The sequence below is a fragment of the Mustela nivalis genome (genome assembly GCF_964662115.1).
Source record: "Mustela nivalis genome assembly, chromosome: X".
Classification (NCBI taxonomy): Eukaryota; Metazoa; Chordata; class Mammalia; order Carnivora; family Mustelidae; genus Mustela; species Mustela nivalis.
The window spans coordinates 19,424,075-19,437,924 of NC_139040.1; the positions used below are offsets into that span (position 1 = coordinate 19,424,075).

Genomic DNA, 13,850 nt, shown 5'->3' on the forward strand with positions numbered 1-13,850 from the left:
CATAATTATACTGCCTAAAATTTTTCCAAGACTTGTTTCTTTTTGTTTTTGCCAGCAACCCTTCTAATCTTTCTTTCCATTTTTTTCCATAGAAGCATCATAAAATGGACAAATTTAGGTGAAACCAATTTATACCACACAACTAATGCAGTTTTCTGCATATTGTAGATAATGAGTAAATTCACTTACCCTCTAAGTGTTGCCTGATTTTATCTAAAAAAAAAAAAAACAAACACACTTTGGTCAGCATATACTCATTTGCTCCATTTATTGCAGTGGTTTTCAGTCCTGGTTGCACATTATAATCACCTGGCATCTTTTAAAAACTAGATCCTAAGGCCCCACCCAGACCAATTAAATCAGATTTATAGGGGGTAGGGCTCAGGTGTTGGTATTTTTTTTTAAGTTCTCCAGGTAACTTTAATACGTAGCCAGAAATGAGATGCACTGCAAAGTATTGATTTTTCCTGGGACACTCCTAACAAATCTGTGAGGTTAGGGACTGGGTCAAGACAGAAAGTGCTTGCTGAAAAACAAAGGAATATGGGAGCTTCTTTTGACATTGTTCACTTTGTGGCAAACCTGATTTGGGTCACATGTGTATCAGAGAAAACAGTTGCCTTTTAGGAGCCCAAAGGGAGGACTCCTAAATACAGTTGGTTTAATGCACTGCAACTATATGGTCATGCATGGCATCTGCCCAGGAAGCTAGGCTACTTGGTTAGGTATTCATGGCCTTAGTTCATTGCTATTCTGTTTCTTCTTTCCACCATCATCCTACGCAAGTGTGCAATTTCCAGGAAAATCTGAGCCTGTAAATATACCAAGGCTATAAATTTATCAATCCACATCTGTCTTCAAAGAATGCCTTTCCCCAGAACATAACAACAAAAAGAACCAAATGGAAGATGGAAATGGATTCAGTTAGGGACAAAATACAAGTTGGAATGATCTTTTAAATCAGAGTAACCCATTCTAAGATCTCAGGAATGTCAGTTGGACTGAAAGGATGTTTGTGTCTATTCCAGTCCTGGATTCTTCTTAAAGGCAGTTTTAGAAAGTTGCTGTGCTTTCACACTCTGACTTCACCTGGTACAACAGATTCCTCTATAGTGTAATCAGAATAATTGGGCTGTCCATTTGCTGCCTCTGGGGTGCCTAGAACTCTTAGGTGCTAAGGATCTGTGCAGTGTTTAAGGCCTTTACCTCATGAAGTAACAGAACTTTAGTTTCCATGTAGTGCTCTTTTGTTGCAGAGAAATTCTTTTTTTTAAGATTTTATTTATTTATTTGACAGAGATCACAAGAAGGCAGAGAGGCAGGCAGAGAGAGAGAGGGGGAAGCAGGCTCCCCACCAAGCAGAGAGCCCGATGTGGGGCTCGAACTCAGGACCCTGAGATCATGACCTGAGCCGAAGGCAGAGGCTTAACCACTGTGCCACCCAGGCGCCCCCAGAGAAATTCCTAAGCTGAACCGTTCATGGAACTGAATTCGGCTATAGGACTCTTTTAATGCAATCTATCACTTCACAATCTCCTAGAAACCCTGACTTACTCTGTCAGTTTTTTGTCTCAAAGCATCTTTCTGAAATGAATTTACCTTAAAGTTAAAGATGATTAGATTGCTTCTCCAGGAGCCAATTACATTGCTATATTGTGTGGCAGGGTGAAAAACAACATAGCATTAATTTTCCAAGTTTTCTTTGAGTATTGTTAAAAAGAGAAACATCAGCTTAATCCAACATACTATAATAGCCAAAAGACAACTGCTACTAAAATGCAAGATTTTTTAATAAGACCATTTTGAGGAGTTCTTTTGGGAGGAGAAGAAAGAGAAATATGAAGGGAAGAATGGAAGGAATTTATTAAGTCTTCCTGACCTTCAAATATACTTTGTCAGTGAATGTTGTAGACAAAATAAACCAAGTCTGAGAGCTATTATTAAAATGTTTTTCTCTCTCCTTAGCCCAATAGTATGTTATCTTGCCTCTTAGACTATTGTGCTTTATATTTTCTGGATGAATTGATATCTTTTGACAGGCTTTGTTAAGAATACATAGTAAAGGTCAAGTATAAGCCATTTGCTGGCATTCCCTGGCAGCCTTTATTTCATGGTAAATAGAGATTGGAAGTGGTTTTATTTTCAGCATAGCTTTGTGGATATGCTTCCAATGGATTGTGCTTTTTCTCATACTGAAGCCCACAAAACTTGCATGGTTTTCAAGACTGAGATTTAAGAGCTTTAAGATGGAGTCATCTCATACTCCATGCTTCCCCTCAACTCCCAGATCTAATTAGACACCAAATCCAGAGTATTCTACTTCATGAATATCCTGGAATCTACTCATTTTTCCCCCACACATTCCCACTGTCTGAAATAATATTACTGTCATCTCTCCACCATGTCATTCTGGTGTTCTAACTGGTCTCTCTACCTCTAGTGACTTCTCACCTCCACTGTATCCTTCATTCTGCCATAAATGTAAGCTTTCTAAGGCACAGATCAGATCTTGGCAACCTTCCACCCATAATACACAACAACCCACAAACACCCAGAAGGAACCCCAAGGTCCTAATAAGTGCTCTGATAGAAAGGTACTGTGTATTTCTGTGGGGCGAGCTTTTGGGAATTAAGAAGCATTTCACTGAAGAGGTAACATTTCATCAAGGTTTTGAAGGATGAATAAAAGCTCTCCAGGTGGAAAAAGGGACAATTTTAGTTCAAGCAAAGGGAATGGTATGTACAGAGCACAGAAAAGAGAACCCAGAAACAAATCCATGCATAGAGTGTCCATTGAACACCAACAGGGGTGCAAAGAATGTACAATGAGGAAAAGATTCTCTTCAGTAAATGGTGTTGAGAAAACTGATACCCACATGCAAAGAATGAATTAGACCCTTATCTTACACATACACAAAAATCAACTCAAAATATGTTAAATATTTAAATATAAAATTTTAAACTGAAATTCCTAGAAGAAAACATAAGTACAAAGCTTTATGACATTGGTCTTGGCTGTGATTTCATGATATGACACCAAAATCACAGGTAACAAAAGCAAAAACAGACAAGTGGTGCCACATTAAACTAAAAAACTTCAGAAAGGAAACAATCAACAGAGTGAAAAGGCAACCTACTAAATGGGAGAAAACATAAAGCGCTAATCCCCAGAATATATGAAGAGCTCCTACAACTCAATAGAAAAAAACTCCTAATAACCCAGTTTTTAAAAAAGGCTAAAGACTTGAATTGACACTTCTGCAAAGAAGACGCACAAATGGCCAACATGTAAATGAAAAGATGCTTAATGTCACTACTGTCAGAGAAATGCAAATCAAAACTATAGTGGATATCACCTCACACTTGTTAGGATGACTGTTAAAAAAACGAAAAGTGTTGGCAAGGATGTGGAGTAATTGGAACCCTTATATAATGTTGGTGGGAATTGGAAATGGTACAGCTGCTATGGAAAATATATGGAGGTTCCTCAAAAAATTAGAAATAGAACTACTATATGATCCAGCAATCCCATGTCTAGGTATTTATCCCAAAGAATTGAAATCAGAATCTCAAAAAGATATTAGCACTGGCATTCTTGATAGTACTATCCATGATAGCCATAATGTGGAAATGACCTAAATATCTGACAGATAAATAGATTAAAAATAGTAGGATGTACATACCATGGAATATAATTCAGCCTTAAAAAGGAAATCCTATAGAATGTAAGAACATGGATGAACCTTTAAGGCATTATGCTAAGTGAAATAAGCCTGTCACAGAAGGAAAGATCTTGCATGATTCCACTTACACGAAGTATCTAGAATAGTTGAACTCATAGAATCAGAGTACAGAATGGTGGTTACCAGTGGCTGAGGGGCAGGAGGAATGGAAAATTGCTAATCAATTGGCATGAAGTTTGAATTACACAAGATGAACAAATTCTAGAGATTTGTTGTATAACATCATGCCTGTAGTTAACAATCCAGTACAGTACACTTAAAATTGTGTTAGTGGTATAGATTTTATGTTGTGTTATTACCCAGTAAAACAACTTTAAAAAAAAGAAGCACAGATACGAAAAGGCATAGCATGTTTGAGGAATTTGAAAAGTTTGTTATGAATGAAGCAAAGCATACTTGTGGAAAGTAACAAGAGACAAAGCTGATGTAGTAATTTGGGCCAGATTTCCTGTTTATTTATCTGCCTTCCTTTCTGATTGTAATCTTTTTGAGGAAAGAAACTGTGTCTTATTGAGTCCTGAAATGCTAGGGCCCAGCACACTGCCCAGCACACAGAATTGTTTGAATGAATTTGATGAATGAGAAGAGACTGTCAATATTATTTCATAGATTCAGTCATTGCAATGTACATCGAATATCTCAGACTCCACGCTGGAGCAAAATTAAGATCCTGCTTATTCTTTCATAGAACAACAAGTTAGACTTGTTTCAAATACAGATTAGTTCTTTTTTGCAGGCTTTTTCCTTTGTAGTCATGTTATCTTCTCAAGGAGTAGATTCTAGCTTTCGCCTCAGTAGTAGGTTTGACTTCAGCCCAGGGACATCTCTAGAGGAGCTAATCACTGTTGACACCCCAATACTCCTCAGGTGGTGAAGCTATGGATCTATAAAAGATGAATTATCGTGTTACAGAAATCTGTTTTCTCCTGTGTGTTTAATTTTACAGCTTATGCAGAGTTGTTTTTCATACATTCTTGAAAAAACTAATCCAAAGGAGTATCAAATATTAGGAGTGCGGTAAGCATAACTCCAGAACAGTAGTGATATAGTATAGCAGAATTAATGGGGTTGGGGAAGGAAGAAGGGAGGATAAAATTTTTTGAACGTGTGAATGAAGATTTACTGTATTACCTTTAGGGAATGCTAAATATCATAAACCCATCATTGGTTAATTAGAAGGCAATTAAAATTGTAGCACAGTGATTGGATAAATAGTTAATGAAGGCTAAATGAAATGAAAAAAAAAAGAGGAAATCTAATGAAATTAGTGTGTACATTTTAGAGAAAACAAAGATAAAAATGTTATTCATGCAGTACCTCAGTCTTGAAGGATACCAATATCCTTCTAGCATTAACTGATAAAATTAACTCTGCAAAGACCAGTCCAGCTCTCACTCTCCCCCCGCCAAAGCATCCAACACTGAAATGCAGATTTATCTGACTGCTACTTTGATTTTCACTGACTTACAGCATGTGAAATTATTTTGCTGAACCTTGTTTACAACGTATTTACTGGTGTCTTAAGAATCTGTTAGAACAAATTGGTGTGCTCTCTGTTTAGTAACTGTTCCTACTGAAAGGGTTGGCTCAGCTGAGGCTCTTGACCAGATCCAGCTGACTTGCTAGTTTTCGAAACCAGCCGAGTGGTTTCTACAGGAAGAACTGTGCTTGCTTTTGATAATTACCTTAGCTTTATGAAATCAATCAGCCTGAAGGGAAGACCTCATTACAGATCTGACAAGATAGACTCCAGTTTCAGTGCCAGAACAACTCTCTGTCCTCAGGCTCTGAAATCTGCAATTATTTATTTTATTTAGACAGAGACACCCATAATACAGTGCCTCTGGGCACATTCTCAGGCAGGTATTAAACAGATAACCTAATGGTCAGCCTGTTAGGAACCCGCCCTTTTGCTGTCATTCAAGTGGAAAATTGGTCAACAGGAATTGTAGCATGGCCTAGAGCCAGCTCAAAGCAGGCACTGATGAATCACCATCTTTCTAATCCCTACCCTCTAAGATGTGGAGAGAAGGGTGGTTGCTGTAACTGTTCCCTGGGCTAAACTACAGGAAAACAAGACTTTTTCTTTTGAGTTCCTCTGAAGACTGCCAGACTTTATCCTAAGGAAAATGATAAATCGCCTACCATCTGTCACTTTGAACTGTTCTATCAAATCAACATTTTTTTGAACTTTGTATCTCTGCAAGTTAACTATTTGTTTTTCATTAACATCTGGTCCCTGTGGCGCCACCGCCTAACCGCCCTGGTGATATATGACTAAGTTGTTTTTTCAGGTTTTAGCTAGTTCCTCTCATCTCAAGTCTCCTATGCAGTGTCAGCTGGTTAGGGACTAGGGACGCTCAGTAAAATGGCTTCCCGGCCTTCAGGATGGCCATTCTTATGCTAACCGACTCTTAACAGTTTTCATCGAGGAATGCGATTTTGCTGTGTTTCCCAACCCTTAAATTGTATAGGGGAACAGAATCCTGAAGCATTCTTCTTCTTGAAGTTAGAAATATATATTTTGCTTTCCTGCTCATGGAACTCAAGTATCTTAACAGATTTAGTTGAGACTTTTCTGGAATAATTTACCTTTACTAGCCCTGAGACCTGTCAGCCCCACAGGAAAAACACAGAGAACATTCTGAGCATAGGAAAATATGGATTTGGAGAGAAATCATCCTTCTCCATTCCAGCTCTCATGTCACTGTTTGAAATGTTCTCATAATATAGTAGCCAGCCGAAACAGCACTGATTAAAGCTTCGAAAGGAGGCATTTCAGTTGTAAGGCTAAAGTGTGGTTCTTTTATGTTGGAAAGTTCAAGGTGACAAATATGGTCTTCTCTCCTAAAAATAGTACAAGCAAAGAGCCATCAGTGACTATTCCCAGCATTATTTATTGATGTTTTACCTTAATGGTTGTGTATTATCTGAAAGAAAAAGAGGGTTATAAAATGGATGCAGAGCTAGTATCTCCCAAACTGTAAATAGGATGTAGCCTGCGGACCTAAAGAGCCAGCCACTCAAACTTTCTTATTCCATTTTTGAGACAAATTCATATAAACCCTCGATTAGACTAGAAGAAGGGAGCTGTATGCTTATTTAGTGTCTAATATGTGCTAGACCCTAAATATACATTCTCTCGTTGAATTTTCCTCACTTCCCTATAGGAGAGGGCATTATTCCCATTTTCTGGTGTAGAAGCAGTCTCAGATCAAGGGGCTTGCTTTATACCTCTTGTAAATGATACACCTAGTAACTAGCAGGTGTGGGTTTGAATCCTGGTCTATTCTAGAGCAGAACTGTCCAGTAAAATTTTCTATGATGATGGAAATACTCCACACTGTGCTTACTACTACAGTAGACACTAGGTACATATGGCTACTGAGCACTTGAAATGTGGCTTAGTGCTGCCCACAAACTGAACTTTTCATCTCATTTCATTTAAACTTAGATTTAAATAGTCGTATGGCTACTGTGGCTAATGGCTACTGTGGTGGACAGCACACCTCTAGGAATTGCCTTTTCTTGGCTGTAGTTTGTAAAGCAGAAATCTGTAACCTGGCGTACATAGAACTCTTAAGAAAAGATCCATATGTGGAGTTTCTTTTATAGTGTTTTCTCATATAAGGGTCTTAGTGGAAGGACAGTTTTGCCTTTGGAAAGGGAGAATGAGGTTATGCAGAATCAAGGTTAGGGGTAGAGTGTATGATCATCTACACCACTCCCCAAAGAGTCTTCCTTCAGGCATCCTAGGGTAGAGGGGATACCAGGAATGCTGAAGGAACCCAAAAGCCATACTTCCTTCTTTCCTTCATGACAGCCCTAGCACCAGGATGGTTGGCATCCAGGGTGGGAAACAGGACTGTGGTACCCAAGTTGTAGCTGAGTTCAGTTCAATATGCATTTCTGGAGTGCTTTGACATTGTACAAGCCATCGTGCGGAGCATCATGGAGGAGGAGATTTTAACAATGACTGGGATGTAAAGTGTGTGTTAAAGCAATTTACAACCTAGTGGCAGTGGGTAAGGCAGGAGAGAAGACAAATACTCAAAGAACTATAAAGCAAGGTATGCTCTAAAAGGCATATGAAAATGCAGATAAGATCTGAGGAGAACCAGAACAGTGTTTTAGAATTAAAAAGAAAAAAAGCCCAAGTTCCTTGCTGTATTATTAGCTGCATGACCTTGGGAAATTTAAACTCTGCAAGTTTTCCTTTCTTTGTTGTAAAATGGGAATAATAACTAAAAATAAAACTAAAAGATCATGTTTGTAAAGCATTTAAGTTTGTAAAGCATTCTTAACAGCCAGTGAATGGTTGATCCCCTGGTAGCCCCACTCCGTTGCTGTATATGTAATGGATTGGGTGAAAGTGGATAAGGAAGAGCATCATGATGGAAATAGCATCTGAGACAAACCATCAGAGAAGGATAGTGTTTTGAAGTCTGGAAATCAAGAAGTAGGTGGTGGAGCAGTGTGAGCTAAAGATGTGGAGATAAGAAAGTAATGTACGATTCATTGAACACCAGGTAGTCCCATTTTGCTAGAGTGTCAGTCTTTTTTTTTTCTTTTTTTGTGTGTGTATATGTCAGTCTTTTCTACTCAAAGTGTGATTCCCCACACCAACAGGATCATCAGCATTATCTGGGACTTGTTAGCAAAGCAGTCCACAACCCAGACTTTTTAAAACAGAATCTGCATTTTATTATTAGTTTTTTTTAGAATCTGCATTTAACAAGCTCCCTTGAGAACATGTGTGCACATTAAAGTTTGAAAAGTGTTGGGGTAGAGTACAAGCTGGTGCTTGGTAAGAGACAGTGCTCAGAATGGGTAGGGCTTTATTTTGAAGGACTTGAATGCCTGACCGAGTAGTTTGAGGAGTCCCTAAAAGTTGCTGAATGATCACAGCCAATAAAAATCCGCCTGTCACCTGTATCACAGCTTGAGTGACATAAATGTACACTTTCCCCTGGAAATTTTTATGTTCGCCATCATTCAAGCAAGTTTCTTAGTAGAAAAGGATTTTGGCCCTTTTCTTTCTCATCACTTCCCTTGTTCTCTTCGCTCCCCTATTAATCTGATTTAAAAATGAAATCACTTGGAAAATAGGACTCAGGTTACAGGAAATTGTTTTATACATGAATTAGCTATAGTGTTACTTTTGCCAAAAATTGATACTCTACTTTTTTTTTTTCAATCTAAATGTCTGTCTGGAGATTACTGCCTTGAATTGAATTCACCAGATTTCTCGGGACCTAACCATTTGCTTTGAAAGGGAACTAATCCAGAGTATAATTGTGTTTCCTTTTTGCTATGATTGTGCCACCTTAAGTCTATGGGCCACAGCTGCAAATAAGAAGTGGCTGGGACCCGCAGGGTCATATTTCCCAACGATTACCTGGAGCAATCATTAAGTGTTAGATTGCATCTTGAAGGTTAGCCCTCATTTGACCTGATAGTGGAAAGCTCTGTAAAGTGAATTGTGACAGTAACTATAACAGCAGCTGGGCACAAAGAGATCATTGATCTTCTTTTACAAGTCATGAAAATTCTTCAGTGCTCTCCTCAAAGCCCAGGAATTATTTGCATCTGTATGGCAGACATCATTGCATGTGAACTCACTGAGAACCACACTTCATTCGGAGAGATTTAATTTGCTGGTTCCATTGCAAGAGAAATGTCATTCTCCAAGGACCCCACCTCCACCCTTCCCTAATATGCATACTCTCTAAAGTAGCCTCATTTGTGTTATGAAGTCAAATAATCTGTATTTTGACTTGACATGAAATAACAGCTGGTCAGCTCTCTAAATCTGTCAACCTGGTTGTAGATGTAGATTACATTACTACATGGATTTGATTGTGATCATAAGCTACAGCAGTAGCAAAAACCTGTAACACCAATGTTTATTGTTTTCCTTTTTTTTAAAATCAATTTATGGTTCCCTTTAGAAAAACTGTATATTTTGTGGGATTAGGCAGTGAGGGGACTAGGTGTGAGGAGAAATGAATGAGCAAAGTTCAAAGTTTTATTAAATTTATCCTCAGGAATAAAAGGGCAAGGACTATGAGAACTATGTAAGACTTTAGAAAATTTGACTAAAATTTGACTATGAGAACTATGTAAGACTTTAGAAAATTTCTTTTTTAAAAGATGTATTTATTTATATATATGAGAGAGAAACAATATGGGAGTGAGAGGCAGAGGCAGAGAGAAGGGGAGAGAGAGAGAGAGAATATCCCAAGTGGACTCCCTGCTGAGCACAGAGCCCAACACCAACTGCTTCTCAAGACCCTGAGATCATGACCTGAGCCAAAATCAAGAATCTGATGCTCAAATAACTGAGCCACCCAGGCACGCCAGACTTCAGAAAATTTCTAACATTGCTCTGTTAACTATTCATGAGTCCTTCGTTTGTTTGTTTTTTTGCTATAATTATGAGTAGAACCCTTAAAAAGTTAGACATGCCATGCTCTCATTTTAGGGACAATAAGCAAGTTAATAGTTGAATAAAATGCATCATTCTTCACAGGCAGTTTGGGGGGAGATGAAAGGAACCCTCAAAATAAGGAGGTGGTAGTTTTGAAAAAGGTAAGCAAAGCAAGGTGAATCTCTGGGAACACACAAGGAATGGTCCCCAGACAAAGAAGCCCCCCATGCCCCTCAGGATTTAGACCTGTCAGGAATTCTATAGATAAGATTCCCATATTGCTTAAAAGAATGAACTAAATAACCTCAAAAGTTTCCTCCTCATCTCATATTTTCCTAATATCTTCCTAACGTAATTCCTACTAGAAAAATAGGAGAAATAGTTTCCGTAAGAGATTTGAAGATAAATTCTGTGGTTTTGGTGAGAATTACAATATGGTCATTGCTAATATTTTACATTTAAGTCGTAATTTCTGCAGTAAGAATTCTTAAAATTAAAACGGTAGTTTTCTTTTAAGAATTTGAATAATTTTATTGGGGCTGTTTTATTTACCGTAGCATTCAGCTTGAGTCACAAATACATGACACAGAAAAGCCTCTAAGTACCTATTGATTTACTGATTTATTGGTTTATTTAGTGTTGTCTTAGGGGAGAAATAAAACAATAGAATCCAAGTGTCTAGAAAGCACTGGTGCCAAAGGATTTTGCTATCTCTATAGCCCTTGTTCTTAAACAACAAATCTTTGGAGACTATATTGGGTCCCAAATAATACAAAATGTGGATTCATATTCAATGAATCAACTTACTGAGTGATATGTCTTTCTCAACTTGATATGAGAGCATTTTCTATAAGAAACTATAACATATTAGATGGTGTGCTAAATTATCAGGATTTTCACATATCTGGATCATATATGAGATGGATACACAGAAAATACTTGAAATCTCTGTTTTATTTAGTGTCAAACAAATATCTATATGCTAGTATGAGGAACAAAATACCTAAATCCCTAAAGTTAACATCTGGGACTAAATAAAAGGCAAAACAATTACAGTCAAATATCTATGACTGAATACTTTTAATTTAGCAGCTTCCTTTCCCAAACTCCAACTTTTCAAACAGCAATGAAAAGACTCAGTGAAGAAAGTAGGTTTTATCCTTGGATCAGAGCAAATTCAGACCACTCTCCTCACATTGTACATCAATAATTCTAGAAGTTGAAATGGAATAGAAATCAAATTCAAAATATGGTAGTGGCAGTTAATATTTATTGAGTATCCGCTGTATGCCAGATGTAATGCAGAATGTTCTACATACATAATTTCGTTTTTCTCCTTTTAACAGTCCTATGAGCTAGGCACTGTTAATAGCCTCCTTTTATAGATTATGGCTCCGAAGTTCTATAACATCTTCAGTCAGCGACTTAATAAGGCAGGGAAATGGACTAATATATTACTCTGTAAAATTATCAAATGCAAAACAAAATAAGAAAAAATTTTGTGATTAACCGTCATTAATCAGAACCTCCTAATCTCTGAGCATTCCTTTTGATCAAGCTTTCACAGTCCTGCAGTATGGTACTCAAATGATGGAGATGCATTTGAAATCTAATTATTTTAAGTAATGTTGATATAATCAGCATCAGAACTTTTAAGTTGTGGCATTAATTCTTGATTATCAGCTGTCACATCTTTACTCTAACTACATAGGTTAATAGAATGAGTCACCTACCCCCTCCCTATTGAGTATTAATTCATTCAACACTCACTATGTGCCAGGCGTGGTAATAGGCACCAGGGATACAGATGGGGGTGAAGAAAGTATATATATATATATATATTCTATCTTTTTTATGTTTGCAACAACTGGGTACAAATGTTATCAGTCCTTTTTTACACATTATGAAACTAAGACTAAGGGAGATTATAAGAATTGCCAGATTGTAAAAGACATAGCCAGGATTTTAACCCCAATCTGTCAGCCTCCAAAATATATACTTTTCCCCCAATACCATGCCATCTTACATGGAATTTGTTTTGTTCAGTATAATACTGCAGGAAGAAATACCAAGAAAAGTTTTGCAATAGTACACTACTCACATTTGACTTGGACCACTCAGGTGCAAGAAACCTCTTCATTTGTAAATTGTATTAAAATCTTGTCCTTGTAAATAGTCTTGGTCATTATTGGAATGTTTTTTTAATACATAGCAATGGTTGTTTGTTTCTTTAGTTCTAATTATGGTAGGGATTTAATAGAACATAGATATGATGCAGTGAACAGTTGACTTAAGACACAGAAGTGAGTTTTCATTCATTCACTTACTCAGGTGATATAAGGAAGAATGTTTAACAAGTTCCAGAAGACTTTTAATGGAGGTATTCCAAGTGGAGTCTGATTGCTGAAGGAATGGTATTTGTTACATGGGCTGAAACATTAGCATAGGGATACTTTTAACTAAAAACAATAATGTAAGGACATTTTGTTAGAACTTAGCATCATTTTGTTGAAACTTGATTGATTTTAGCTGACCAGACTCCAAGCTTTCATTGACCTTTACAACATTGTCTCAAGGATTAGTGGGGGATTAGGGGGCGCCTGGATTGACCCCTGCCTTCGGCTTGGGTCATGATCTCAGGGTCCTGGAATCGAGCCCCACATCCCCACATCGGGCTCTCTGCTCAGTGGGGAGTCTGCTTCTCCCTCTTCTTCTGTGCTCTTGCTCTTTCTTTCAAATAAGTGAATAAAATTGTTAAAAATATATATTTTAAAAAAACAACAAAAAAAAGAGAATTATACAGCTATGGGCTGCAGAAAAATTGAAGGTTAAAGAATGAGCCATGCCTAGTTAACCTGATTCCTCTTTTGATAGGATGAGAGAATCAGTTGCTAAAAGGCTTAAGAGAGATCACCTAACTTTGGTCTTTAACAAAGCTTTTGATTCCACCTTTCATAAAGTTTTAATCAAAACACTTGAAATTCCAGGTGCTGCTGCCAGAGGAGTAAGAAACTTTCTGCATGTCCCTGGCTAAACCATGTAAGACTTGGAGAGTAGAAAGTGCCTTTTGCCATTTTAGATGGTGTTGGAGCAAGTAGTAAAGCAAGCAATCATGCTCCGGCATCATTTGAAAAGGATAGGAATAATGCTACCCAAACCTGGGTCATAACTCCCCGTCACTCCAACTTACCCCTTGCAAGTTCCATATCTTTGTTTTCTTTTCTTGTTTGCTATAGTTGTGGTTTCCTTTTTTAGCAACTGCTCTGTTATCATTGGCAGTGACTTTGACACCACGGTAGTCTAATAATTATAGCTACATTAACTCAACAACCCTTACAGTGAAAGAGAGAATGGAAAAATGTCAAGAGATAACTGGAGAGGGGCGCCTGGGTAGCTCATTCCATTAAGTGTCTGCCTTTGGCTCAGGTCATCATCACAGTGTCCTGGGATGGAGCCCCAAGTCACGTCAGGCTCCCTGCTCAGCAGAGAGCCTGCTTCTCCCTCTCCCTTACCCAACTCGTGCTCTCTCTTGCTCACTGTCTCTCTCAAATAAATCAATAAAATCTTCAGAAAAAGAGAGAGAGAGAACCTGAGGAATACTTTTTCAAAGGAAGAGTATGTTCAGCCATAGCCACATTTAATGAAGGTCCTATCTCTTTAAGGAAGGAGATAGGAGA

The 13,850-nt window shown here is 37.8% G+C and overlaps 1 protein-coding gene across 13 annotated transcripts in view; it reads left to right on the top strand.

Moving 5' to 3' along the window:
* Positions 1 to 13,850, top strand: part of ENOX2 (ecto-NOX disulfide-thiol exchanger 2) — a 304,031-nt gene that overhangs the window by 130,260 nt on the left and 159,921 nt on the right. The gene's annotated exons all lie outside the window — the stretch shown is intronic.